Source organism: Portunus trituberculatus, chromosome 37 (assembly GCF_017591435.1).
Source record: "Portunus trituberculatus isolate SZX2019 chromosome 37, ASM1759143v1, whole genome shotgun sequence".
Classification (NCBI taxonomy): Eukaryota; Metazoa; Arthropoda; class Malacostraca; order Decapoda; family Portunidae; genus Portunus; species Portunus trituberculatus.
In genome coordinates this window covers 20,612,411-20,640,376 of record NC_059291.1, presented here as the reverse complement: position 1 = coordinate 20,640,376, position 27,966 = coordinate 20,612,411, and the positions used below count along the sequence as shown (strand labels likewise).

The 27,966-nt window shown below is 40.0% G+C and overlaps 1 protein-coding gene across 2 annotated transcripts in view; it reads right to left on the bottom strand.

Moving 5' to 3' along the window:
* Positions 1-27,966, bottom strand: part of LOC123514383 (unextended protein-like) — a 249,409-nt gene that overhangs the window by 217,499 nt on the left and 3,944 nt on the right. The gene's annotated exons all lie outside the window — the stretch shown is intronic.

Here is a 27,966-nt window from a genome sequence, read left to right as displayed (position 1 = left end):
TCGAGATTTGTAAGTATGTCACTTAGAAGCCAAACAACGCGTCGTGTTTCTCGGTCTGTATTCGTCTGGATATCAATCTTTATTTCGTTTATTTCACCTCAAATAGTACGCGTCCCCTCCCACTACCACCGCCTCCTGGCTACGTGTCGCCCTTTCTGTACCGAACACACTAATGTAGCGGCTCTACTATCCCATTCTTTCATTGAGGGGCTAGGCTATATATATATATATATATATATATATATATATATATATATATATATATATATATATATATATATATATATATATATATATATATATATATATATATATATATATATATATATATATATATATATATATATATATATATATATATATATATATATATATATATATATATATATATATATATATATATATATATATATATATATATATATATATATATAATATAAATATATATATATATATATATATATATATATATATATATATATATTTTTTTTTTCTTGCAAACTATATTTCTGACTTCCTTCTCATCGCACAATACACCCACATTCACATCCATCATTGACCATGTGAGATATGACCACTCAAATAACCATCCACCATTCGCACCCACCACCACATCCGCCTATGTTCGATGACCACGCCACAGCCCACCAGGTGCCTGTCCAACTGTCTCCTCCTCACCAGGCCCCTTCTCCACCACTCCATCACAAGCACCCTACGAGGACACACCAATGACAGATTCACGCCTCTACCTTGAGGAGAAAAACAAGCACCAACGTTTCTTGCTCAGTTTACAACTCGCGAATAAAAACATGATCGTAATTCAGGCTGACTCAAAACATACGAAGTCCAGGTGTTACTACTCGTAGCAAGGCACTGCTGACTATACAAGGCCGCGACGTCCCTGGCTGGCATCGTTTTCCCGCCTTCTTATACATATGACAAGTTATCAATTCTTCTGTTTGAAAGGTAGTCGCATTCTTTGTGCCGGGGATACGGTCAGCCCAAGGTAAAGAGGGAAGTCTCATCTAAGGGAGACTGGAGCATAAAATAAGCTCGATCTGAATGGGGGTGTAGTGACATCACGTTTTGGAAAGGTCGACTGCCCGTCCGGTCTCTGACTTGACGCTCGGTCAGTCATATGCAGCCTGTGGTGGTGAGAACATGAACCTTTTTACAAAAATGCCCACTTTTCGCATTGTTCGCGCATGCAAGTCTGTGCATCGGAAAGGAACTGCCATATGTTGTCATAATTTACCCAAAAAAGAAGAACTGAGGAAGAAAATGGCTGAAAATATGTAGCGTTATATATGTAGGCCTATCAGTGCACTACCTGACACGACCTCCGCTATAGAGATGCCACACATCTAAAAATACAGTAATATACGGTGCAGGTCATCTCCGTTTTCTTTAAAATTCCACTTCCAAAATGTGCCTTCCTAATAACATGCGCGGTAGGAGAGGCTGAGACTACCTTCTATTCTCTATTCTCTTTACTTTGGGTCAGTCCAAGTAACGCCTTCGTTCCGTTAGCATTACGCTACTTCAGGGACGCACTAAACGCAGAGCGAGCGACACACGGAATTCCCGACAATGTGTTGCAGCCACCTGACGCACACATTCGCCAATTCATAGCAACGACGAGTTCCTGCTCCTGCTGTCACCAAACTCGTAACGGTGTCGTATTCAGAACTGTTCGGCTATGCACAACTGTCCGGGCGCGAACTGCGCTTATGCAGAACCTAATGTTTACAAACAAAGATTTGTTGAGAAACAAAGTTGTTCACACGTGACTACGACAGCATGCCAAGTAATTTACAAAAAAGACTGGCCAAGTTTATAATGTACAAAGAAAAAAATTTACAATATATTTTACAAGATATTTTACAAGCTGGCTCTTCTTATATAAAACAAAATAAAAATTTGCAAGTTTTTTTTTTTTTCAAGGATCCTCAAACCAAGTGAACAAATCTATTATTATGTAACGTGGGTTATTTAATGATTATTGACCACACCTTACCAATAGAAAGATGTATACATTTTTCTTTTTAAATATAGCGGTGTATATATAGATTCATGAAAGGTTTTCTTATGAAAAAATAAGCAATATGCTTCCCCTTGCTTCAAAACACGATAATGATTACATTTCTCACAAAATATAACAATGCATACACTTCCTTGCCAAAATGTTGCGTTGTATTGGATTCATAAACGGTTTTCTTATGAAAAGAAAATAAGGATTATGCTCCCTGTGTTTCAAAACACTGGCCGGACACCTACGAACAAGCGGTCAGCTGCGAACATGAAAATATGCGTTCATAGTTGTCCGGTCTTTGTTTGTAAACAAAGCCCGGACAGTTGTGAATAGCCGGACAGCCACGAATACGACACCGGATCAGTGTATTTGGAAAGATATAGTGTTGCCTATAAAACAATTATTAAAAGTAAACAAATAAAATTAATAAACATATAGATAAATAAAGATACATAATAATAATAATAATTATATAAAAAAGTAAATAAGTAAATAAATACAATACAATAAGAGGAATCTGCCAGCAAGCTACTCACTCGTGAGGCCGAGGCCAAAGTCACACACACAAAAAAAAAAAAATAAATAAATAAATGAGTAATAAATAAATAAAAATAAATAAATAAATAATAAATAAATAAATAAAACGAGCCAAGCTGCGGCCTCAGCAGCGCATACGTGACGGTGTTATTTATAACGCATCTCACAACGCTGAAATGTGCCACTTAAGGACGTGGAGCACGCACAAACCATTCACGTCTCGTCCAGCTCAGACCCGCTCCACTCCTCTTGCTACACATTATGAGGCGCAATTCCTTCAAGGGAGCCAACCAAAGTGGAGTGGCGGGCGCGCTTCACAGCAATTATAGAGATCACGGAGTACATGTTACTGAAAGAACCATAAAGGAAAACAGTACCTTAGATAAAAGGCATTTAACAGGCCGATCAATACTCAGGACACTGATGCAGGGCAGGAGTGTGCGCTGCGACACTAACAGGCAAAGGCTGTCGGAGTGGATTCGTCGGCGAGGTAAAGGAAATGAGACTCGGAATTTATGTTAGTAAATTTCTTGGAAAAGGCTTCGAGGAAATATGATGAAGTTACTTGGAACCTTTCATGGAATTTTATAAAAGGAGCCGAATCTGCACTCCCGGAGGAGACACAGAGTACAAGGTGATGTGATTCAAGAGTATAAACGGAAGATGGGGACGATGCGTACTTCTCAGTATCACAATGGGAAAGAATTCAGTGTAATAAACTGAGTTCGTGACTTCTTTTTTTGTTAATTTTTCGCAAGTGAAGGATGGTAAAGATACGCTTGTAGCCAGCAGATTAATTACTGCACCATATTAATGGAGTAGCTAATAAAAGGGACAGTTCACAATGCCTTCTGTCTTCCCTGCAAATGTCCTGTGTCAAGTGGAATATCCCATAGAACGTTGAAGTGAAACTGTGAGGGAAGGAAAGTTCCTGCAACCTTGACAGTCATCCCACCACGTGAGCGCTATGTTTGAGAGGTGTTCCTGAAACAATACACTACTTCTCATTCTGGACCTCCACCAACGCGACGTGAGAAAACTCCTGGGACTGTCACGTTTAGGTTACCAAGTTATCGAGAGAGAGAGAGAGAGAGAGAGAGAGAGAGAGAGAGAGAGAGAGAGAGAGAGAGAGAGATATGGGATGTGGTGAGGGAATCGTTGAAGGAAGTGTGCAAGTAACAACAAAAGTTGACAAGGAGTAATCTCAGTCCATGACATCATTTGCTAATCCATTATAATAATCTTCCTGCACCGATTACCAAAATTAAATAAATTTCTTTAAATAAGTCGTTGATCGATAGAAACTTGTGCCATTCATTGCAGTTTCTGAGGCGTTTTCCTTCAAACCACCACACACCGTTTTAACCTACAAGACAAAGCCTTCTGAAGAAATGCTTCCTCTTTTTCTATTGTTAAATGTTAACCACGACACGCAGGAGAAGCGGGACCATATTCGATGAGCCTTATGCTGCTGCTGTTCCTGGGTTCTCGATGCATATTTGGCCTCATCTTAGGGTGGCAGGGGCGCTTAGTGAAGGGCGCGCACCTGAGCCTGGTGGGATGGTTGCTTTAAGCAATACCATGTTACATAGGGACATTTTCTTTTCAACATGGAAAATGTAATAAACAATTAATGTAAACATTCTTGCACCTAAGAAACAATAACCCTGTGAGAGATGTCTTCAGTTCCCACTCCCCCACGGCAGCTTAAATATGCGTGTTACCGTGCAGCAGGCGCCCCTCATGCCCCTATAATGCTGAGATCTCAACCCATCATACTTCATTTCCCAACATGACGATATACATCAACTTGTTTTCGAGTGATGACATGAAAATACGTCCCTAGAGGACAACGTTTGGCGTCTATTTACTCACACACCAAGAAATTACACCACCATGCACACAGACACCCGCGCCGTCCTAACGAGGGATCTTGAACTGCTTCAAAAACCACATGCGTCAGGGAAGCTCAGCAGCAGCGTCCCGTCATGGCCCTCGCGCGAACCGGTATAATTTACTGGCTAACTAAACTCTGGAACTCCCTGCCTACTTCTGTATTTTCAATCTTCCTACGACATGACTTCTTTTAAGAGGAAAGTTTCAAGACATTTGTCCCAGACATTTGGCTAATTCTATTTTAATCTTTAAGGGAACTGGCATCCCAAGTGAGCCCTTTTATAATAATTTGATGCTCTTGGCCAGCTTCCCATCTTGAAAAAAAAAAAAACCTATCAAATGGCAGCCGCAACGAGAGACGCGAGTTCGCGAGTTAGGCAAACAATGGGATGGTGGAAGGGAGGAGGAGCTGTAGGTAGTAAGGATTCCAAGGAGATATAGCACATATAGAATCAAATAACAGGTTTGTACCAAGCCAAGCAGTCCTTGCCCCCCCATGCGTGACTTCAGCGTGTACTTAGCATATTTATGTCAGACTGAGTCTTCGCTGCTGATTGCAGGAGTGGGGGCCATGTCCAAGCGGCCCGCCACTCTCCACATGCCCACCACCACATAAATCCATCGTCTGGTGGACTTGGCATTGTGTAATTCAAGGAGGAGCAACTTACGTCACGCTCTCTTGCTTCGCCACCCCATCACACACGCGCGCGCGCGCGCACACACACAGACACACACACACACACACACACACACACACACACATGTAGGTGTTGGGGGCTCATGTGCCTAATTCCAAGAGGAAGACGGGGCCAGACATATATAAACGCAAAACCGAAGATTCTTTACTTGTCTCGAGAGATACAAGGGGGGTCTGATCAGGCAAGTACCAGCTCGTATGCATAAAACACACACACACACACACACACACACACACACACACACACACACACACACACACACACACACAAAGAAAGGAGTATGTTTACCTGCCACACAAGGCAACTTACTACCACAATCTAAGCTAGAAGGTGTTTCCCATTCTAACATCTTGTCATTTAGGTTCAAATAATGAACACCTAGAAATGTTCCTGAGCACACATGCGGCAAGTTCTCACGAATACCAAGCCATTGTTACATTCCCTCACTTGAGTGAAGCTTACTACCACAAAACTGCTTAAATCACCTGAGGCTCAGTCAGCTCCCAGCACATACACAAGCCTGACCCTTACACTACACCAGTAATGGTTAAATCACCGAGCAGGCAACACTGGCTATTTATTTATTTTACTTTTTTTTTTCTTTTTTACGTCACATCAAGCGTGCAGAGAGAGAGAGAGAGAGAGAGAGAGAGAGAGAGAGAGAGAGAGAGAGAGAGAGAGAGAGAGAGAGCGGGGTGAACAGGTCTGCAGTCACCATTCCATCACTGCTGCAGGCTTAGGATGGGCACTGCAATCTCCCTGGTCGTCCTGCAGACTACAAACTTATAGAAATCTTGCAGTGTTGACAAAGTGGAGGGACGCCTGGCCAGCAGAGGGATGTGTGCCAGTCACTGCTCCATCCACCTAGAATAAAATCATTACCGCAGACTGTGCATGGCGGCACACAACGTCCTTAAGATAGGGAGAGAATTATATGAAAATGAGGATGCTGCTGATGAAACTGAAACAAATGCTGCTGCCGTTCGTTTGTTTGTTTGTTTTCCTTTACGAGACTTATCACAAATATATTGGCTCAATAGGATATCTTACCGGACAATCTTTCCACCCTCTGCCATGATGAATGTGACGCAACGGACTTACCAATTTGACACAAGTGTCAGCGTGTGTGGCACGAGATTTCCGTCCTTTTAGCGGCAGTCTTCATTCACTCCACACAGTAAGCCCTGCTCGACATTCCATAATGAAGTAAAAGAAACAAATATTTTTTTTTTTTTTTTTTTTTTTTACATTACAAGGGCACTGGCCAAGGGAAAACAGTGTTGGAAAAAAAAAATCCCGCTGGTTGCCAGGCCCTGTTGAGAGGAAAGTAGGAGAAAGAAAAAACTAAAAAATCTAAAAGGAGGGTCCAGTTAACGTAAGAGGTGTCTTGACACTCCTCTTTTGAAAGAGTTTAAGTCATAGGCAGGTGGAAATACAGACACAGGTAGAGAGTTCCAGAGTTTACCAGTGTAGGGAATGAAGGAGTGAAGATACTGGTTAACTCTTGCATTAGGAAGATGGACAGAATAGGGATGAGAAGAAGTAGAGAGTCTTGTGCAGCGAGGCCGCAGGAGGGGGAAGGCAAGCAGTTAGCAAGTTCAGAAGAGCAGACAGCATGAAAACAGCGGTAGAAGACAGATAAAGATGCAACATTGCGGCGGTGACTTAAAGAATCAAGACAGTCAGTTAGAGGAGAAGAGTTGATAAGACGAAAAGCTTTAGATTCCACCTTGTTTAGTAAAGCTGTGTGTGGATCCCCCCCAGACATGAGAGCCATACTCCATACACGGGCGGATGAGGCCCCTGTACATAGCAAGCAGCTGGGAGGGAGAGAAAATGGACGAAGACGCCACAGGACACCTAACTTCTTGGAAGCTGATTTAGCAAGAGTAGAGATGTGAAATTTCCAGTTTAGATTTTTAGTGAAGGATAGACCGAGTGTGTTTAATGTAGAGGAGAGGGAAGTTGAGTGTTATTGAAGAAGAGAGGATAGTTGTCTGGAAGGTTATGTCGAGTAGATAGTTGTAGAAATTGAGTTTTGAGGCATTGAACAAAACCAGGTTTTCTCTGCCCCAATCAGAAACAAGTGAAAGATCAGAAGTTAGGCGTCCTATAGCATCTCGCCTTGAGTCATTTAATTGTTGTTGGGTTGGGCGTCTGTTGAACGCTGTTGAATAATGCAAGGTGGTATCATCAGCATAGGAGTGGATAGGGCATTGAGTCAGATTTAGGAGATCATTGATGAATAATAGAAAGAGAGTGGGTGATAGGACAGAACCCTGTGGAACACCACTGTTGATAGTTTTAGGGGAAGAACAGTGACCGTCTACTACAGCAGCAATAGAACGATCGGAAAGGAAACTGGAGATGAAGGTACAGAGAGAAGGATAGAATCCGTAGGAGGGTAGTTTAGAAATTAAAGATTTGTGCCAGACTCTATTACACCACCAGTAGCAGCAGTAACAGCAGCAGCAGCCCTGGCATGGAAAGGAAGTTGCAGTTGACTTTCTAATAGGGACGGGCGGGTACCCGGGCACGGCCTTCTCATACAGGCCTGATGGATGTGACGTCACGCAGCCGTGACGTCAGTGCGAGTAGACCATCTGCGTCTACTGGGTGTGTCGGGAGTGTTTTGGAACTCCGCCGTGGTCTTGTTTTAAGTGGTTTTGGTGTACTCACTAGGCCTTCTGCCATGCCTTACAAGTGTTGCGTTCCTTTATGTAAAGGGAATTACAAAAGTGGGCCAAAGGTGTGCTTATTTTCATTCCCAAAAGAAGAGAAGCTTGCGCGGGCTTGGCTTCATGCTATCAAGCAAGCAGACTCCACCCCAACCAAAAACACCAAGGTAAGTAAACTAAACCAATGTTTATTGTATACAACTAGTATAGTTTTATCCACATTATAATACAGGGTGTAACACGAGTTTCTGCGAATACTTCTAGAGGTGAAAGTACAAGTTTGTTTAGTCGTGGGGTGAAATTCAAGTGCATGTGGCGGGGTGACCGTTACACCGGCTGGGCCGGTCGGGTGTTTTATGTCATAGAAACACTATATCAACTTACTCCACCTTACTGTAAGTGTGTGGCATTTTGGATATATTTTCTTCCTTTGGAAAATCACACAGCACAATCAAAATTTATTTACAGTCACTGTCTTAACGTGAAATTTCAAACAGCTAATTTTCTGCTAGATAGCCTCACTACCGCCTTGCTGCCAGGGGAGGTGGGTAGCCTTTTATTTTATTTGTCACTAATTACAGACATGTTAACATTGTGTAATGTTTACCGGTAAATTCCTAATCTGTAATACCACTTGTCTGATCATGGGATACTGTAACACCCACAAATTTGCAGAAATGATGATGAATAACTCACTACTTTTCACCATCGAACAATCTGCATAACTCGCTATCATTTCTACAAGTTTTGGGGTATAGCAATATTCTGCAATGAGACGAGTAGTATTGACTGAGAGGTAATTTACAGATAAATCTGACACAGTGTTAGAATGTCTGTAATTACTGACAAATAAAGTAATAGGCTATACGGGGACACCTTGCCTGCCTGAGGGAGGCTACCAGCAGATCAGCTGTTCGGAATTTCACACCAAGATTGACGGTAAATAAATTTGGATGGTACTGCATGATTTTGAGAGACAAAAAAATCTCTGTTGAAAGTACCACACACTTAAAGTAAGGTGGACATGGTGTTTCTACGAAATAAAACAATCGCCCGTACCAGCCACACTTAAATTTCACCCCACGACTAAACAAAGCCTCAAAAGTCATATGAGTATAGAAAATTTTCTACTTAAAATAACTTGTACTTTCGCCACTAGAAGTATTCGCAGAAACTCGTGTTACACCCTGTATAATGAAGTGATGATATCAGTTTATGATATATTTAGTGTAGGTGAACATAAGGAACCTTGGCTACTTGAGTACTACCTTAGGTTTGGTTAGGATAGGTAAGGGTAGGTTAGGGTAGGTTAGGTTAGGTTAGGTTAGGTAATGAAACAAATGTATTGAACAACATAAATGTTTTGAAATCAAGAACAGCTTTTATGCAAATTAATTGTTGGTGAGATAAACAGAGAAAGGTGGGCAATAACCTAAACCTAGTCTGCCCTGTGAATTATTTAATGTATTTAAACCAAGTAAACACACAGTTATCTGATTATTTTAAGAAATTTTGTAATTTGAGGTTCAGTTTGAAAATTCTTTACAATAAATTATAATAATTATTCGTCTCTCCACAGCATCCAAGACTGCGACAGGGAGTTGTTCCCTCACAACTTCCCAACTGCCCCGCTTATCTCTCACCGTCACCAGTATCTGCGAGGGAATCACCTGATGAAAGGAGATCCAGGATGGAAGAGATTGCAATTGAAGAAGCCCTTAAACAGAGTGTTGTTGACCATGAAGAACTTAATTAAGGAGTGCAGAAAATTTAGAGATTTAGATGAACTGGTCAAAAAATTAAAACATTTAGATAAGTACTGGAAGATTATTGAGAGAGAAGATTCAGTAGTGGTTTGCCATGTGACTGCCAACCCTGAGCCCAAAATTAAATGTTTAGTAATAATCAGCGATTCAAGTAGAGTAAAAGTATTTTTTGAGAGTGTTGAATTGGAAAAGCTAGGAAATTACAAAATCCCTTCAGAAATTAATAGCATTGACTCACTGGAAGAAATTCTATGTGACCTTCGGGAATGTGACTTTGAACAACATATGAGTAGCAGGACTTGTCCTACAGACTCTAAATTCATATTTCTCCTACAATTAGTCATTTCCATCTTGACACAACTGCAAGAAACAAGCACTAAGTACAGAGACAATTTGAAATTTATATGTGAACAGCTCCACCTTATGACAAAAAAGAGACTAAATTATTCCCCTGAGTTCATAGTTTTCTCATCTCTTATGTATAACTGCTCCCCCCAAGGTTACAGATTACTCAGAAATGTTGGCTACTTGCTCCTCCCATGTTATTCAACCGTGCGACTACTGTCTCTTTCTCTTAGCATGAGTCCAGTACCAGAACAACAAAATTGTCACTTCCTCTCTTACATAAAAAAGAGGTTAAAATTTTTAACCCAAAATTATATGACTGTTTCCCTGATGATTGATGAAATACACATTAAGCAATATTTTGATTACAAGGGAGAAAATGTTGTTGGTTCTGCTTTTAATTGTGATGAAGCTGCCAAGAGTGCTTTCGTTTTCATGATAAGTAGTGTGTGCTCAAACTTTAAAGATGTTGTTCATATTTTGCCAGTTAGAACTTTAAAAGCAGAAATTCTTTTCACATTCATGAAGGACATTGTAATTGGCTTGGAAAAAATTGGATTCAGAGTGATATCTGTGGTGACAGACAATAACAGCATTAATAAGAAGGCCATGTCATTCTTTGCTAATACTCCACAACTTTCCATAGTATATCCTCACCCTTCATTGAAATCTAGATTTTTTTTTTTTTTTTTTTTTTTTGATGCTGTACACTTACTGAAATGTATTCGGAATAACTGGCTTGGCCAAAGAGAGAGTGAAAAAACTATGAAATTTCCATATTTTCCGATTGATGGCTTTAGTCATACAAAAGAAACTTGTACTGCACCCTTCAACACACTACAGGAACTTCATTCTTTGGAAGCCAATTCACTCCTAAAACATGCATACAAACTTAATCTTAAGTCGTCGTGTTCCTCCTATTTAGAAAAACAAAATGTCACATTGGCTCTACGAATATTCAGCGATTATGTCACCGAAGCCCTAAGGTCTGTCGGAAAAAAGTACAGCTTGCCTTCTTTTGAAGATGTTGCAAATTACATCTCAATAATCAACACTGGGTGGACAATAATGAATGTAAATTCTCCTTGTAAAGGTAAGCGCCTCAACAACAAGTATGCGAGTCCACTAACAAATAATTCAAGTGATGAAAGTTTTGTGTTTCTTAACAAATTTTCGATTTGGTTAGACCACTGGGATTCCATGACAGAAATCAGGGGAAAATTAACCAGAGAAACTTTTACAGCTTTAAAACACACTACTAATGCGATTATGGAATTAACCAGTTACTGCATTAATGAGTTAAATATGAATTTTATATTAACATCAAAATTTCAGACAGATCAGTTAGAGTTTAGGTTTAGCCAATACCGCCAACTTGCTGGGTGCAACTATAACATATCTGTCAGGCAAATATTCGAGTGTGAAAAAGAAATCCGGATGATGTCTGTTTTAAGTTTACCCTTCAAAAACAAGAACATAACACTGTCAGAATTTAAAGAATTTGTATGGGACAATGCTGATGTAAATTCCATTTCCGATGAAGAAATGTTCCATATTGATGTAACAGAAGATGATGTTGAAAAAAGTATGGATGTTCTTTCAGTTTTAACATATTTGGCAGGTTACTGTTGTTTTTCTGTTTTAAAGAAAATTAAGTGTGCTTCTTGTAAAACTATTTTAACTATCAATAGCTCTATTGAGAACCTACCAAACTATCATTATATTGCTTTATCCTGATGAATATGTTGTAAATATCATCATGTACAACTACATAGTAATCAAGAAGCTTACAGAAATGCCAGATCTTTGTCATTCATTGAAACAAAGAGCTGTGGTAACAGGTAACGCTGAATGTTTTGGCAGAAAATGATGCTTTACTCCCACTCGAGAGTTGTCAGAATAATCACAGTATTGAAAAAGTAAAGAAACTATTAGTCTGGGCTTCAACAAATTCCCTTCTTAATAATTATTGTGCCAAGGAAAATGATCTGCTGGATAAAAATAAAAATCAAGGGAACAAGAGGAAGATGCAAACACTATTATAAGAATTGTTATACTTCACACACACACACACACACACACACACACACACACACACACACACATACACACACACATTATTTATTTCCATAAACTATTTTACTGTGTTTGCTGTATATGATGTATAATGATTACTGTGTAATCAATAAATATGAATTACTATTACTATGTATATATGTTATCCTGGATCATATTAGACTATGCGTGAAAAAATTATATAATTACATATGAAAAAATAAGTTCAAGAACTAAATGAAAAAGTGCATTAAGGAATAAAAACCTATATCTTCTTAATAATTATTGTGCCAAGGACAATGATCTGCTGGATGAAAATAAAAATCAAGGGAAGAACAGGAAGATGCAAATACTATTGTAAGAATTGTTATATTTTACACACACACCTTATTTATTTTCATAAACTACTTTACTGTGTTGTCAATAATTAATTAGTATTGTTTGCTGTATATGATTACTGTGTAGTCAATAAATATGAATATGTATACCTGTTATCTTGGATCATTATGAAAAAAAAATTATATAACTTACATATGAAAAAAATAAGTTCAAGAAGTAAATGAAAAAGTGCATTAAGAAATAGTTTAAAACCCATACAAAAAACTGTACTAAAATTTTTGAAATTAATAAAAAAAAAATCTAAGTAAAATATATGCTTCAGGTAAAATAATGCAAAATATCATCATACGTTTATATTGTAAGACAAAAGAGATAGATCATCGATAAAAACATAGAAATTATGGAAAATTTATGGGAAAAGAGATGAGCAGAGCGGCGCGGCGATGGCCTACTTGTGCTGACGTCACATCTGATCCCTCAGGCCTGTATACGAAGGCCGTGATAGTAGAGTACTGAGTATCGAGACGGGTACCCGGGACGAAGGAAGGTTGACGGGTAATTTTCACGGGTATTTCTTATAATATTATTAGGCACCCATTCAGGTGTAGAGAGTACAGATGTGCGCGATTACGGTGAAAATATTTAATGTCTAGACTCTTAGAGTATGGATAATATTTACCGATGTGCGATCATTAATGAAATATGGAGATAATGATTACAAATATATCGTTCATGCTGTACTGCGTAGTGAGTATCAAGACGGGTACCCGGGTAAAACATAATGTCGGGTATTGCTCACCGGTAAGCAGTCTTGTCTTGTCTTGGAGTACATAATGAGTACCGAAGTCTTATTATTAATGAAATATGATGATAACAATGAAAATAATTACCGTATATCATAAGGTGAGCAATCGGGTCTAGACTACCTACGGAAATGTGCACTGATGTACGATCATTAATGAAAAATGGTGATAATGAAAGAAATATTTCGTTCACGCTGGCCGGCGGTAGCCAGACAGAGCTACCATCTTCCTGTCTCCCACTGTCCTTCCATTTATCCAACCCACCATATATATATATATATATATATATATATATATATATATATATATATATATATATATATATATATATATATATATATATATATATGTGTGTGTGTGTGTGTGTGTGTGTGTGTGTGTGTGTGTGTGTGTGTGTGTGTGTGTGTGTCTGGTTTATTATCTTGGTAATCGTCTCGACATTAATCCCGAGAGCCGGGATCACTGTGCGCTGGGTGCCGGGTAAGGGCCCGGTTCACACCAAGGTTTAACGTCTTCTGCCTTCCGTCGTCCGTGGCAAGTGTGACGTCATACGCTTCTGCTTGCCTATGAACCGGGGAATGGTCACTTCTTTCCGCTTCCGTTCCAGCGGAATCCGTTTAGCGGACGAGTTAACTTGAATCCATCTCTCCTTGTGCAGTGTTGCCTCCGCTGTTTTCTAAGAATCAAAGTGCTATAATAATTTGGGTGAAACACATATTAATGATAATCAGAAATATTGTAATTGATATATAATATGTTGTACACGTATATGTGTGCGAATTTGTAAAGGACAATTTAAAATTATGAGGAGAAAACGCCTGTGAATGAAGAAGAGGCACTGTCTCAGTGTATTGCCAATGCGCTCTGCTACGCCGATAGGCTCCCTGCAGTTAGTGTGTTCTTTCTCGAGGTGAGGCTCGAGAAATCCCACAAGGTCATCGAAGGAGTCTGGCGTCATTCTATAGGCTGCATAGAATGAACCTGGGTCAGCCCTCTTTTCAAAAGCCTTTTCTCCACGCAAAGGCCTCTCTAGAAGACGTCGTGACCACAACCTTCTCCTTCTGTCCTAGGACGATTTTCCTCTTCTTGTGCAGCTATGAGTACCCAAATGGCTAAAACATCTTCCTCTTCCTTTCGCATCGCTGACCACGCCATGCTGTGTTTACAAGCGGACTATAGTCTTTCCACTCTATGAAGTCCGTTCAGGGTGGGGCAGGTATGGTCGTTTACAACTAACCATGGTGCCAAATCAACCTTCATACATGCGTCTCTCTCTTATTTATCATCCATGTGCTGTTTGAGAGTGATATTTTATGTATTGCGTGTATAGTAAAGGAAGTTACATGGTACAATTAGTGTCTATGTTTACGATGATAACGACGATTTGTATAAATTCTACGGCATGTGGCAGCGTTTTTTTCAAATGTTGCCACGTTGCTGGTGGTGGTGGTGTCCCCTTTCCTCTCTCCGCTGGGTCGAGTCAGGCCAGGCCAGAGTTGCCAGGTTGGCGGATTTCCCGCCAAATGTGGCGGTTTTCTATCTTCACTGGAGGGAAAACTGTGATGCTGGCGGGCTGGCGGTTTTCAAGGCGGATTTCTGTCTTGCATGGCGGTTTTAGTGGCGGGTTTTTACATCTGAATAAATTACAAGTTATCCTTCTGATCAAAATAAGTTTGGCTCTTAAGATTCACAAGATATGCAGAGGATAGAAAAAAATTTTCACACTCAACTGTCACCCCCGTCAGTGATCTTAATTACCTTGAGGTCCGCCCTCACAGATAAGCAGGTTCACTAATTCCAAGCGGGTCAGGCGTCACGGCTCACTTCCTTCCTGGTCACCAAGCAAGATGGAAGCAACAACTACTCGCTCTCGGTCCAAGGTACTGCATAGCAGGGAAAAGGAAATGTTGTACTAAGTAAACAAGTTTTTCCTTGAAGAGAAAGCTTGTAATGGATTCCTTATCCCACCTTCAAAAGTAATTGCTCGGACTGCAAGAGTCACCAACGTTTCAGAAAAAACTGTCCAGCGAATCTGCTCCATACGAAGCCGGACATCACCAGAAAGAACAGCTTTTTTTATCTCCACAGAAGAGGAGACGCTCTGCACCTAAAACGTTTCCTTCAGTGGCGGCATATCCTCCCTGCATAAGATTTTGAAGGAGATTGGCTTTAAATATGCTAAAGTTGATGGCCGCAAATTCCTTATGGAGAGGAGTGGTGTGGCAGCAGCTCGCACTACGTTCTTGCGATACATAAAAAAAGTTAAGCAGGCCTCCCAGAACATCGTATACCTAGATGAAACATGGGTGAACCAAAATTACAGTTTCAAACTGTTGGATTGATACAACGTCACCCAAAGCCACTGGAGTACAACAGCCAACTGGAAAAGGTAGCCGTTTGATCATACTTCATGCTGGCACTAAAAATGGCTTTGTGAATAACACCGACTTGGTATTTCAAGCAAAAAATGACGGAGACTATCACAAGCAAATGAATTCGACCCTATTTGAGGAGTGGTTTAGAAAACACCTGCTCCCAAACATATCACCAAACTCGGTGATCGTAATGGATAATGCTTCTTATCATTCCGTTAAACTTGAAAGAAGGCCTGCAACGTCCTGGAGAAAATCTGATTTATTGGAGTGGCTGATAAAGAATGTCCAGCCCCAAGAAAACTCTTCCAAAGTACAGCTGCAAGAGCTTGCGAAGAAAGTGGATGTCACCACGACAAACGTAATCGATAAGATTGGGGAAGAGGCGGGGCATCGCGTTTTGAGGTTGCCGCCATATTGCTAATATAACCCGATTGACCTCATTTGGGCACAAGTGAAGGCTTATGTAGCCAAGAAGAACCCTTTCAAAATGGTTAATCTGAAAGATCTCGTGGCAGATGCACTGAGTGTCATCACACCACAAAATTGGATGGAAGCAGTGCGACATGCTGAAAAAATACAAGATGAAGATGACCAACAAGACATCGCAGCTGAAAATTTCGTAGAGTCCTTTGTAATTAACATCACAGAATGTTCTGATGAGGAAGATGATGATGATGATGATGATTAGACAGCTGAGAGAGGATTAGGCCTACTGGGGACACCTCTGAAAAAAAAAAAAAAACGCGCCCAGACTTTTACCTCACAGGTGGTGTGGAAAAAAAGTCGAAAATAAATAACAAATAAATATCACCTACACATAACATAATGTAATGAAATATATATATATATATATATATATATATATATATATATATATATATATATATATATATATATATATATATATATATATACACAAACACACACACACACACACACACACACACACACACACACACACACACACACACACACACACACACACAAAAGGGGTTTTCTGAAAGTTTGGGAGGAAATTAACCAAACAGTAAAGCGCCGGAGTATTATTTATTATTATTATTACTTATTTCGACTTTTTTCCACACTGCCTAAATAATAATAATAATAATAATAATAATAATAATAATAATAATAATAATAATAATAATAGATGAGAGAGAGAGAGAGAGAGAGAGAGAGAGAGAGAGAGAGAGAGAGAGAGAGAGAGAGAGAGAGAGATTAACAGATGGGTGGTGGGTCGGTACAGTTAATCTGATAATTGGGAGTCGAACTGGCAACGTCGCACTCATGGGAATTCCAGAATGTGCCCTGCCCTGAACGGACTTCATAGAGTGGAAAGACTATAGCGGAGCCCATCCCATCCGCCACTTCTGTGACGCCATAAACACGGGAAAACGGACAAAAACAACGGAGACGGAAGACGTTAAGACGTTGGTGTGAACCGGGCCTAAGCGTTTTGATGGTTACCAGGCAGCTATAGTCTGACCGGGCTTAATTTATGGCTGTGGTGGGGCGAGGATAGGTCTACAGTTCTGCCACGTTTCCAAAGAATGCGATGTGAAATGGAAGTTATTGGTGTACAAGGCATCGCAAATACCATCAATTCAAATGTATAAAATTTCGACTTGTGTATATAGATGGCTGAATCAACAGTAACCATCATATGCATAAAAAACTATATAGTACCATACAAACATGGCATACATATTCAACAGTGTTGCTGATATCAACTGTAGTAACTTATAATGGTACTTAGCGTATGTTTAGGGTGTGTAATAATATCAGCGTTACAGATATAAGATAATGAGCATGGAAAAAAGAAATAATATATTATCCAAAGTAAAAAAAAAAAATAGAAGTCTTGTGAGTGGCGGCAATACTGATGAACCCAGCCTTGCCAGGCCGAATAGCCTCATCTTGTAGTACCAGATGTTGCTATAATTATAAGATAAAATGCTCACATTTACTGGCTTTTACAGTAATTTAAAGGGTGAGGCATAATCGCATTCATAATTCGTAAGCCAAGCTAATGTGTAATTTCTATTTTTACAAAATAGTAGGTATATGCCAAGACCTAAGTGAAAAAAAAAAAAAAACATTATTCACATGCGAGCGGTAACTCTTCCACACCCAGCTGGTGGCCCTGACACATTGCTGGTGGCGACGTGACTGACCTCGTGCCACTCTATATATATATATATATATATATATATATATATATATATATATATATATATATATATATATACACAATTATAAATGACTAACTTAAGAATCAAAGGTAAGCAGAGAGAGAGAGAGAGAGAGAGAGAGAGAGAGAGAGAGAGAGAGAGAGAGAGAGAGAGAGAGAGAGAGATTAACAGAACAACAGTAGTGAAAACGTGGCAACACTGTATAGAGACGCTCGCCCCCCCACGACCGTAAATTAAGGCTGGTCAGACTATACCCGGGTAGCTCGTTGGTACTAATCACTCACCTTGAGCCCCGGGACCACCGCGCGCTGGCGGGATGGATACTGGGTAGCTACCCGGGTAGTGGAACCGGGTAGCGCGGGTAGTCTGAGACGGGTACCCGTACCCGCGATTACCTGAAAAGCCGTACTCTGCCCATCCCTACTTTGTAATGCTTCAACTCCGATGTAAGGTAAGGCAGCGGAAGGAGAAACATTGCCGCTGTTGACAAGAACTTAAGGGGGTGGGTATCATACTGACCTATGATATACAGAACGAGGAACATCCGCCCGAGGTAGCAGAAATTTGCGCGAGATTGGGGCGGCTTGATATTCATTCTGGCTTGTATGAATCAAGTTCTGGTGGTATAATATTGCCCTCTTCAAATAGGTCACTTTTTATTATTATTACTTGGCTCCTGTGCTGACTAAAGACCCAACACATCCGCCCTACATATGGAAATATTTATTACGTATATGTGCATTGATACTCGAGAGATACCCTACTAATTGGTTTTGTTTTAAGCTACAGACAGAGCAAGACTATAGCATTTATCGAATCCTCCACCACTATGCCAAACAAAACCCTTACGCATCAGCAAAGGTGAAGCTGACGCATGCCAGATATCCAGTGGGGCAGGGGAGGCAGCGAGTGAGGCGGCGAGGGGGTGTTCGGTAAGGTGCGTGGCACGATTTGATAAAACTGTTCAAATAGGTTTAAAACTGGCCCTACATTAAGATCTATCTCATCTCCGTCAGTCATTGTATGTTGATCTGTATAACTTTGGGGGATTTTTTTTTTTCTTTAGTCCTTGACCGATCCTTTCATATCAGCTGAAAAAAAAAATAGAAAAAAAAAATCTTTCAAAACTAAACGCAGCTTTTTGGCGGGTCTCCTTAGGGAATAATAGGCCTTCCACTGCTGCCACGTTTCACCCAGAATTTGAATGGCCAAGTGTGGGACCTGACGCACCTCTCCTTTATCGCTCTCTCCCTTCCTCCCTTAGCTCCGCTCTCTCTCTCTCTCTCTCTCTCTCTCTCTCTCTCTCTCTCTTGACAATCCTTCCTCATGCCTATATTAAATTTCCATCCTTATATTCACACTGTGTGTGTGTGTGTGTGTGTGTGTGTGTGTGTGTGTGTGTGTGTGTGTGTGATGGGTATCTAACACCGTGACACGTGACCTTGTACCCCCACTGTGTATCGCATGCAGGCCGCGTCTTGGACAGTAGTGAGTGTTACTGCGTGAATGAAGTCAAAAATATTCTATCTTATATACGAGTAATCTTTTTTTTTTTTAATGTTCATTCGTATTGTATTTGGAATACAGTTGTTGCACATTTTTGTCTTATTAAGGACTATTATGAACGTTGATAAAGATTACAACGTTTTCACAACACCACTGTCACACAGGTCTGCCGGTATTTGTTATTGTGATATGCATATCGTAAGTGTGGAACGTTAATATTTCTTTTAATTATTTTCTTTTAATATTTGATGATATTGGATTTTCGTTAAAACATTTTATAAGCCTCTTATTTGTGTATAAGGAGCTCTAATTTGCTAGTTCATGTAGACTTCTGGCTTTCCTTACTGAGTCTTGGTCATCCTCTTTTAGAGATTTCGGTGAAACTTTTGCTGTAGCGTTAGACATATCAAAAGCTTTTGATAGAGTCTGGCATAAAGCTTTGATTTCAAAACTGCCCTCCTACGGCTTCTATCCTTCTCTCTGCAACTTTATCTCAAGTTTCCTTTCCGACCGCTCTATTGCTGCTGTGGTAGACGGCTACTGTTCTTCTCCTAAACCAATTAATAGTGGTGTTCCTCAGGGTTCTGTCCTGTCACCCACTCTCTTTCTATTATTCATTAATGACCTTCTTAACCAAACTTCTTGCCCTATCCACTCCTACGCTGATGATACCACCCTACATCTTTCCACGTTCTTTCAGAGACGTCCAACCCTTCAGGAAGTCAACAGATCACGCGGGAACGACACGGAACGCCTGACTTCCGATCTTTCTAAGATTTCCGATTGGGGCAGAGAAAATCTAGTAGTTTTCAATGCCTCAAAAACTCAATACCTCCATCTATCAACTCGACACAACCTTCCAGACAACTATCCCCTCTTCTTCAATGACACTCAACTGTCTCCCTCTTCCATAATGAATATCCTCGGTCTGTCCTTTGCTCATAATCTTAACTGGAAACTGCACTTCTCATCTCTTGCTAAAACAGCTTCTATGAAGTTAGGTGTTCTGAGGTGTCTCCGACAGTTTTTCTCGCCCCTCCAACTGCTTACTCTGTACAAGGGCCTTATCCATCCCTGTATGGAGTATTCTTCGCATGTTTGGGGGGGTTCCAGTCACACAGCTTTGCTTGATAGGGTGGAATCGAAAGCTCTTCGTTTCATCAACTCCCCTCCTCTCACTAACTGTCTTCAATCTCTTTCTCACCGCCGAAATGTTGCATCCCTTTCTATCTTTTATCGCTATTTTCATGGTAACTGTTCTTTTTAGAGAGCCAGCACTCAAGTGGGCCTTTTTTTTAACCTTCTTTTTTTGCCCTAGGCTGGCCCTCTTCCCTACGTAAAAAAAAAAAAAAAGACTTGGCAGAGCACCACCAGAAAGCCGCGTTTAGATTTAGAAGACTATAGTATCTTTTCGCCACGTGCAAAAGTCAGTATTACTGTCACTTTGGCAGACTTTTTGTGCACCCACAAAACTGTCCTGTTTCAGTGTCGGTGAGGTGAAGGAAGAGATTCACCAGTACGCAACATACTTTCTGTACGAATCGTTAATCAAGCGTTGACAGCTTATCGACAAAATGTGCTGATAACAAACAGCTCCTGGTAAAACAAACGCTGACCGTATACAGTGACTCACAACTCATAAAACAGTGCCACATCACTATTTATATCATCTCTTTGTAAGCGACGAGGTGGTTAAAGGTCAAAGTTGAGGAGAAAATACACATTGTACTACAAGCCACACTTTGCCTCCCACTCCTCAAGTCCTTCCAAAATTGAACTCGCTACAGCTTAAAAACTGTTCAGCCAGCCATCCCTCCTGCTGCCTTCTCTTCCTCGCCCCACTTCTCAAACACTTCCACGGACCAAACTTTCAGACTGAAACCTTCAAACGATACGATTTTTATCTCTTTTTTTTCCCTTCCTTCAAGAACTTCAAATTATTTATCGAGATATGATATTTTTTCCATGACGTGGCGCTCTTCATATCAGAACACCAACGACCTTCAGCTCAGTGATGCATTTGACGTCATCAATAAAATACAAAATAAATCATTCAATGTCGCGGGCAAAAGATTGTCCATTACGAATAATTGAAACACAGCATTTCAGGTAACCCTTCTAATTGTCTTCTACATGGAGATTCACTGCTAAAACTTTTATTTTTATTTTTCTCACCGATTGCAGCTTACATTCTTTATTTTACTGTGGAAAGATATGAAAAAAATGGCGTATTAAGTGTTCGGACGTTTAGTCGTTTAGACGAGTTAGAGAGAGAAATATCAAGCTATCAGACACTAGCAACAGCAGCACCAAGCGACAACAGCAGCAGCGAGCGACGACAACAACAACAGCAATAATAACAACCCCTAGGTATAGCAGCCTCCTCATCCACTAATGTTTCGGTCAGGAAGCCATCAGTCCCTTAAATGCCTCCGACACATCTTAGACACTCAATCTACATCTTCAACTAAAAGAAAGTTACGTGTTTGGTCTTGCTCATGAGGCGATAGTCCAGACTTCACTTTCCTCTCCCCTTCCCCACTCCCTGAGTACTGCAGAAACACGACCAGCAGACAGTTTTGGCAACAGGCACATGCGCTTACCGATACATTCCAACACATCCCTATTGGACAAGATGTAATTATTCACACACACACACACACACACACACACACACACACACACACACACACACACACACACACACACACACACACACACACACACACACACACACACACACACACACACCAATTTATGCACTTTCTTTTTTTCTACTTTATCTGTCTCTTTTTCACTAAAGGAACAGTTTACAATGCCGCCACAAGGTGCCCGTGGAAGCCCTCACTAACTTCTTAACTTTTTGTTTTGTTATTCTTAATAGCAAACACGGGAGATGTGGTAGTGACTCTGCGGTCGGTCGGTCGGTCGGTCGGGGTCTCTCTCTCTCTCTCTCTCTCTCTCTCTCTCTCTCTCTCTCTCTCTCTCTCTCCTACGCCATCTGCTCCCTCCTGACGCACTTTGCTAGGTCCGTGCCACAAGACACCAGAACAACATAATGCCCCTGAAAGCACCACGCACGAATCGACACTACCTCTGCGATCCCCGCTATGGTGCGAGCAGTAAACCATTAGGCTAGTATACTAATTTTAAGCCTCCTCCCATCCCATATGTATTACATTTTCAGTGTGTGTATACTGCAATTTTAATAAACCATATCTTATTACCATTATTCTTCTTCTTATTATTATTATTATTATTATTATTATTACTACTATATATTATTATTATTATTACACACACACACACACACACACACACACACATTACGAGCGCCTGAGCTCTTTCCTTAAGGCTTAGGCCAGGAAAACGACTGGATTGGGTGACCAGCAGACGGCTAAGAACCGAAAATGAAGAAGTACAAGTGCAAATAGCTAACTACAAGAAATTGATGGAAGAAGGACTCGGTAAAGCCGAGAAAGAAAAAGAGAAGCTGAAAGATCTAGTTAACAAAGAAGAAGAAAGAGTACAAGACGTGATTAAAAAAGAAGTACAAGCATGGAGAATCCAAGATAAGAAAGACAAGGAATCATTTCAGGAAGTATTTCAAGAACAGTTAAAAGAAACAGATGAAAATATGACAAACAAAATTATAGGAGTCCTGAAGAAAAAGAAAATTTAGTAAGAGAAATTGCGGAAAAAAAAGTGTAATTATTTTTGGACTGAAAGAAAAAAATGTTAAATATAGACCAAGAAGGAAAAGACGAAATGAAATCAGTAAAAGACCTACTAAAACATCTGAATGACGAGGATAGACAGAACTTAGAAGAGGAAGTAGAAGAAATCCATAGAATGGGACCATATCAAGAAGGAACAGTGAGACCAATTAAGATATTACTAAAATCACAAGCAGCAGCAGAAGAAGTACTATATACTCGTAGAAAAACAAAACTCAGAGAAACAGAAGGTTGCAAAGATATATATATATATATATATATATATATATATATATATATATATATATATATATATATATATATATAGAAACGAGGAGGAAAGGAAGAGACACAACGGACTGGTGGCAGAAGCAAGAGAAAAAATAATGAAAGGTCAGAGGAGGAGAAGAAGGCATTTTTGGAGAATTATAGGAGACAGGATAAGGAAATGGTATATAAAAGAGAAGAAGAGAAAAAATGGAGCAAGTTTAACTAAAAATGATAAGAACAAGAGATTAAAATGATGTATACAAACATAGATGGGATTTTATCTAGTAAATTAGAATTAAGAGATTACATAAAAAAAGAAGAACCAGATATTGTATGCCTGGTGGAAACAAAGTTAAATGAGGCAATAAAATAGACATAGATAAAAGGTATAATATATGGAGGAGAGACAGAGTGGGTAAAGGAGGAGGAGTCATGATGAAGTTAAGGAAGGAGATAGTGGAAAATCAAGTAGAGAAGGAAAATCAGAAATACTGTATGTTAAGATACATATTAATAAAAAGGAGTTAACAATCATTGGAACATATGTGCCACCAAAAACAAACTCATGGACTAACCAAGAATATAAAGACATGATAGATGACACAATAAGGAGTCTTACAAGAATCATTAAAGAAAGGAGAAAAGTGATATTGGTAGGAGATTTCAACTGTAAGGAGGTAGACTGGGAAAATTATGAAAGTGGTATGGGGGAAGATGCCTGGGGAGATAGATTCCTGAACCTAATGATAGATAATTTGATGGTCCAAAGAGTAAAGGAAAACACAAGATTCAGAGGAAACGATGAGCCGGCAAGATTAGACCTAGTTTTTACAAGGGATATACAAATTAACGATGATATAAGATACAAGTGCCCATTGGGAAAGAGTGACCATGTAATATTAGAAATGGATATAGAAGAAGGAAAGGAAGATAGAGATGAATCATACAAAGGAGACCGATTAAATTACAGAAAGGCTGATATTGAGAATCTCAAGAACTATTTTAAAACGTAAACTGGGAGGAGATGGAAAACTCATTAACGGTTCAAGAGAAATATAACTTATTTTTGGAAATATACAAAACTGGGGTCAGGAATATGTCCCGAAATATAGACCTAAAGAAGAAGGAAAGAAAGATTGGTTTAATGCAAGATGTGCTAGGGCAAAGGAGAAACGAGATGGAGCATGGAAAAGGTGGAGAAGAAACAGAAATCCAGAAAATAAGGAAAACTTCAAAACAGCAAGAAATGAATATGCTAAGGTGAGAAAGGAAGAAGAAAGGAACTATGAAAAGGACATTGTCGAAAATGTAAGGAACAACCAAAATTGTTCTACAGATTCATAAATGGAAAAAATAAGACAAAAAGAAACAATAGAAAGGTTAAAAGGAGAGAACGGAATGGTGGAAGACTCAAAAAGTATGGCAGAACTGTTAAATAGTAAATTTCATGAGGTCTTCACTAAGGAATCCAAATTTAAAAGACCACAGGGTAATAGAGAGACTGTCTATATGAAAGAGATTAAAGTAACCAAGCTTGAAATAAAATAGTTGATGGCGGAATTAGATGAGGAAAAGGCAATGGGACCAGATGAACTCTCAGGCAGAATACTGAAAGAATGTAGGGAAGAACTAGCAAGTCCTATATACAACATCATAAAATGCTCAATAGAAAAGGGAACAGTGCCAGCGGAGTGGAAAAGAGCTGAGGTGGTTCACATATATAAGAGCGGAAGGAAGGAAGAACCTTTAAATTACAGACCAGTATCACTAACTAGTGTAATATGTAAGATGTGTGAAAAAGTAATGGATTGAGTTTCTTGAACACAACAAATTATTATCAAATAGCCAATTTGGTTTTAGAAAAGGTCGGTCATGTGTAACAAATTTATTGAGTTTCTATTCTAGAATAGTTGATAAAGTACAAGAGAGAGAGGGATGGGTTGACTGTATTTATTTAGATTTTAATAAAAAAAGGCGTTTGATAAAGTGCCACATGCAAGATTACTATGGAAGTTAGAGGAGAAGGGTGGCTTAAAAGGAAGCACATTGAGATGGATGAAAAATTACTTGAGGGGGAGAGAATTAAGGACGATAGTTAAAGATATGAAGTCCAAGTGGAGAACAGTAGACAGCGGAGTGCCACAGGGATCAGTATTGGCGCCAATACTTTTCTTGTATATATAAACGACATGCCAGAGGGAGTGAACAGCTACATAAATCTGTTTGCGGACGATGCGAAACTGTGCAGAGTCATTAAACAAAAGAGGATTGTGAAATACTACAGGAAGACTTAAACAAGATCTGGAAATGGAGTAAAAAATGGGAGATGGAATTCAATGTGGACAAAAGCCATGTCATGGAAATGGTAAAATGTGAAAGACGACCAGTGGGAATCTATAAGATGGGAGATGGAGTAGAACTAGAAAAAGTAAAAAAGGAAAAGGACTTGGGAGTGACAATGGAAGAAAACAATCAACCGGTAAGCCATATTGATAGAATTTTCAGAGAGACGTATAATTTGCTAAGGAATATTGGATTAGCATTTCACTATATGGACAAAGAAATGATGAAGAAATTGATAAGTACTAAAATAAGACTTATATTGGAATATGCAGGAGTTGTGTGGACCCCATAAAAGAAACACATAAGAAAATTCGAGACTACAAAAAATGGCTACAAGAATGGTTCCAGAATATAAAGGGGTGACATATGAGGAGAGACTAAAAGCTATGGATCTACCAACCCTGGAACAGAGAAGAGAGAGAGGGGATCTGATACAAGTTTATAAATTGATTAACGGAATGGATCAAGTGGATAATGAGAAACTAATCCTGAGAGAAGAATATGACATTAGAAGCACAAGATCGCATAGTAAGAAACTGAGGAAGGAAGATGTCTGAGAGATGTTAAAAAATTTAGTTTCCCGCAAAGATGTGTTGAGACTTGGAACAGTTTGAGTGAGGAAGTGGTGTCAGCAAAGAGTGTGCATAGTTTTAAAGAAAAATTGGATAAGTGTAGATATGGAGACGGGGCCACACGAGCATAAAGTCCAGGCCCTCTAAAACTACAACTAGGTAAATACAACTAGGTAAATACACACACACACACACACACACACACACACACACACACACACACACACACACACACACACACACACACACACACACACCGAGCAGTAAATAGGTACGGGATGTAACTCGAGGGGTTGTGGCCTTGCTTTCCCGGTGTGTGTTGTATGTTGATGTGGTCTCAGACCTACCCGAAGATCGGTCTAAGAGCTCTGAGCTCGCTCCGTAATGGGGAAGACTGGCTGGGTGACCAGCAGACAACCGAGGTGATTTACACACACACCGCGTAGTGTAGTGGTTAGCACGATCGACTCACAATCGAGAGGGTCCGGGTTCGAGTCCCGAAGGCGGCGAGGCAAATGGGCAAGCCTCTTAATGTGTGGCCCCTGTTCACCTAGCAGTAAATAGGTACGGGATGTAACTCGAGGGGTTGTGGCCTCGCTTTCCCGGTGTGTGGAGTGTGTTGTGGTCTCAGTCCTACCCGATGATCGGTCTATGAGCTTTGAGCTCGCTCCGTAATGGGGAAGACTGGCTGGGTGACCAGCAGACGACCGTGGTGGTGAATTACACACACACACACACACACACACACACACACACACACACACACACACACACACCATATTGATAGAATTTTCAGAGAGACGTATAATTTGCTAAGGAATATTGGAGTAGCATTTCACTATATGGACAAGGAAATGATGAAGAAATTGATAAGTACTAAAATAAGACCTAGATTGGAATATGCAGGAGTTGTGTGAACTCCCCATAAAAAGAAACACATAAGAAAATTAGAGACTACAAAAATGGCTACAAGAATGGTTCCAGAATTTAAAGGGATGGCATATGAGGAGAGACTAAAGGCAATGGATCTACCAACCTTGGAGCAGAGAAGAGAGAGGGATCTGATACAAGTTTATAAATTGATTAACGGAATGGATGAAGTGGATAATGAGAAACTGATCCTGAGAGAAGAATATGACTTTAGAAGCACAAGATCGCATAGTAAGAAACTAAGGAAGGACGATGTCTGAGAGATGTTAAAAATTTAGTTTCCCGCAAAGATGTGTTGAGACTTGGAACAGTTTGAGTGAGGAAGTGGTATCAGCAAAGAGTGTACATAGTTTTAAAGAAAAATTGGATAAGTGTAGATATGGAGACGGGACCACACGAGCATAAAGCCCAGGCCCTGTAAAACTACAACTAGGTAAATACAACTAGGTAAATACACACACACACGGTAGCTCAGTGGTTAGAGCGCTGGCTTCACAAGCCAGAGGACCGGGGTTCGATTCCCCGCCCGGGTGGAGATATTTGGGTGTGTCTCCTTTCACGTGTAGTCCCTGTTCACCTAGCAGTGAGTAGGTACGGGATGTACATCGAGGAGTTGTGACCTTGTTGTCCTGGTGTGTGGTGTGTGCCTGGTCTCAGGCCTATCCGAAGATCGGAAATAATGAGCTCTGAGCTCGTTCCGTAGGGTAACGTCTGGCTGTCTCGTCAGAGACTGCAGCAGATCAAAAGTGAAACACACACACACACATGGTAGTGTGTGTGTGTGTTACATTGTGTGTGTTAAATTATCATTATAGATGATAATTTAAAGCTGCTAAATAAAATAAACTCTGTACAAGTAAAATTATCAAGAATATGTGGCATATTGTACCGGGTTCGTAATAACCTCACATCT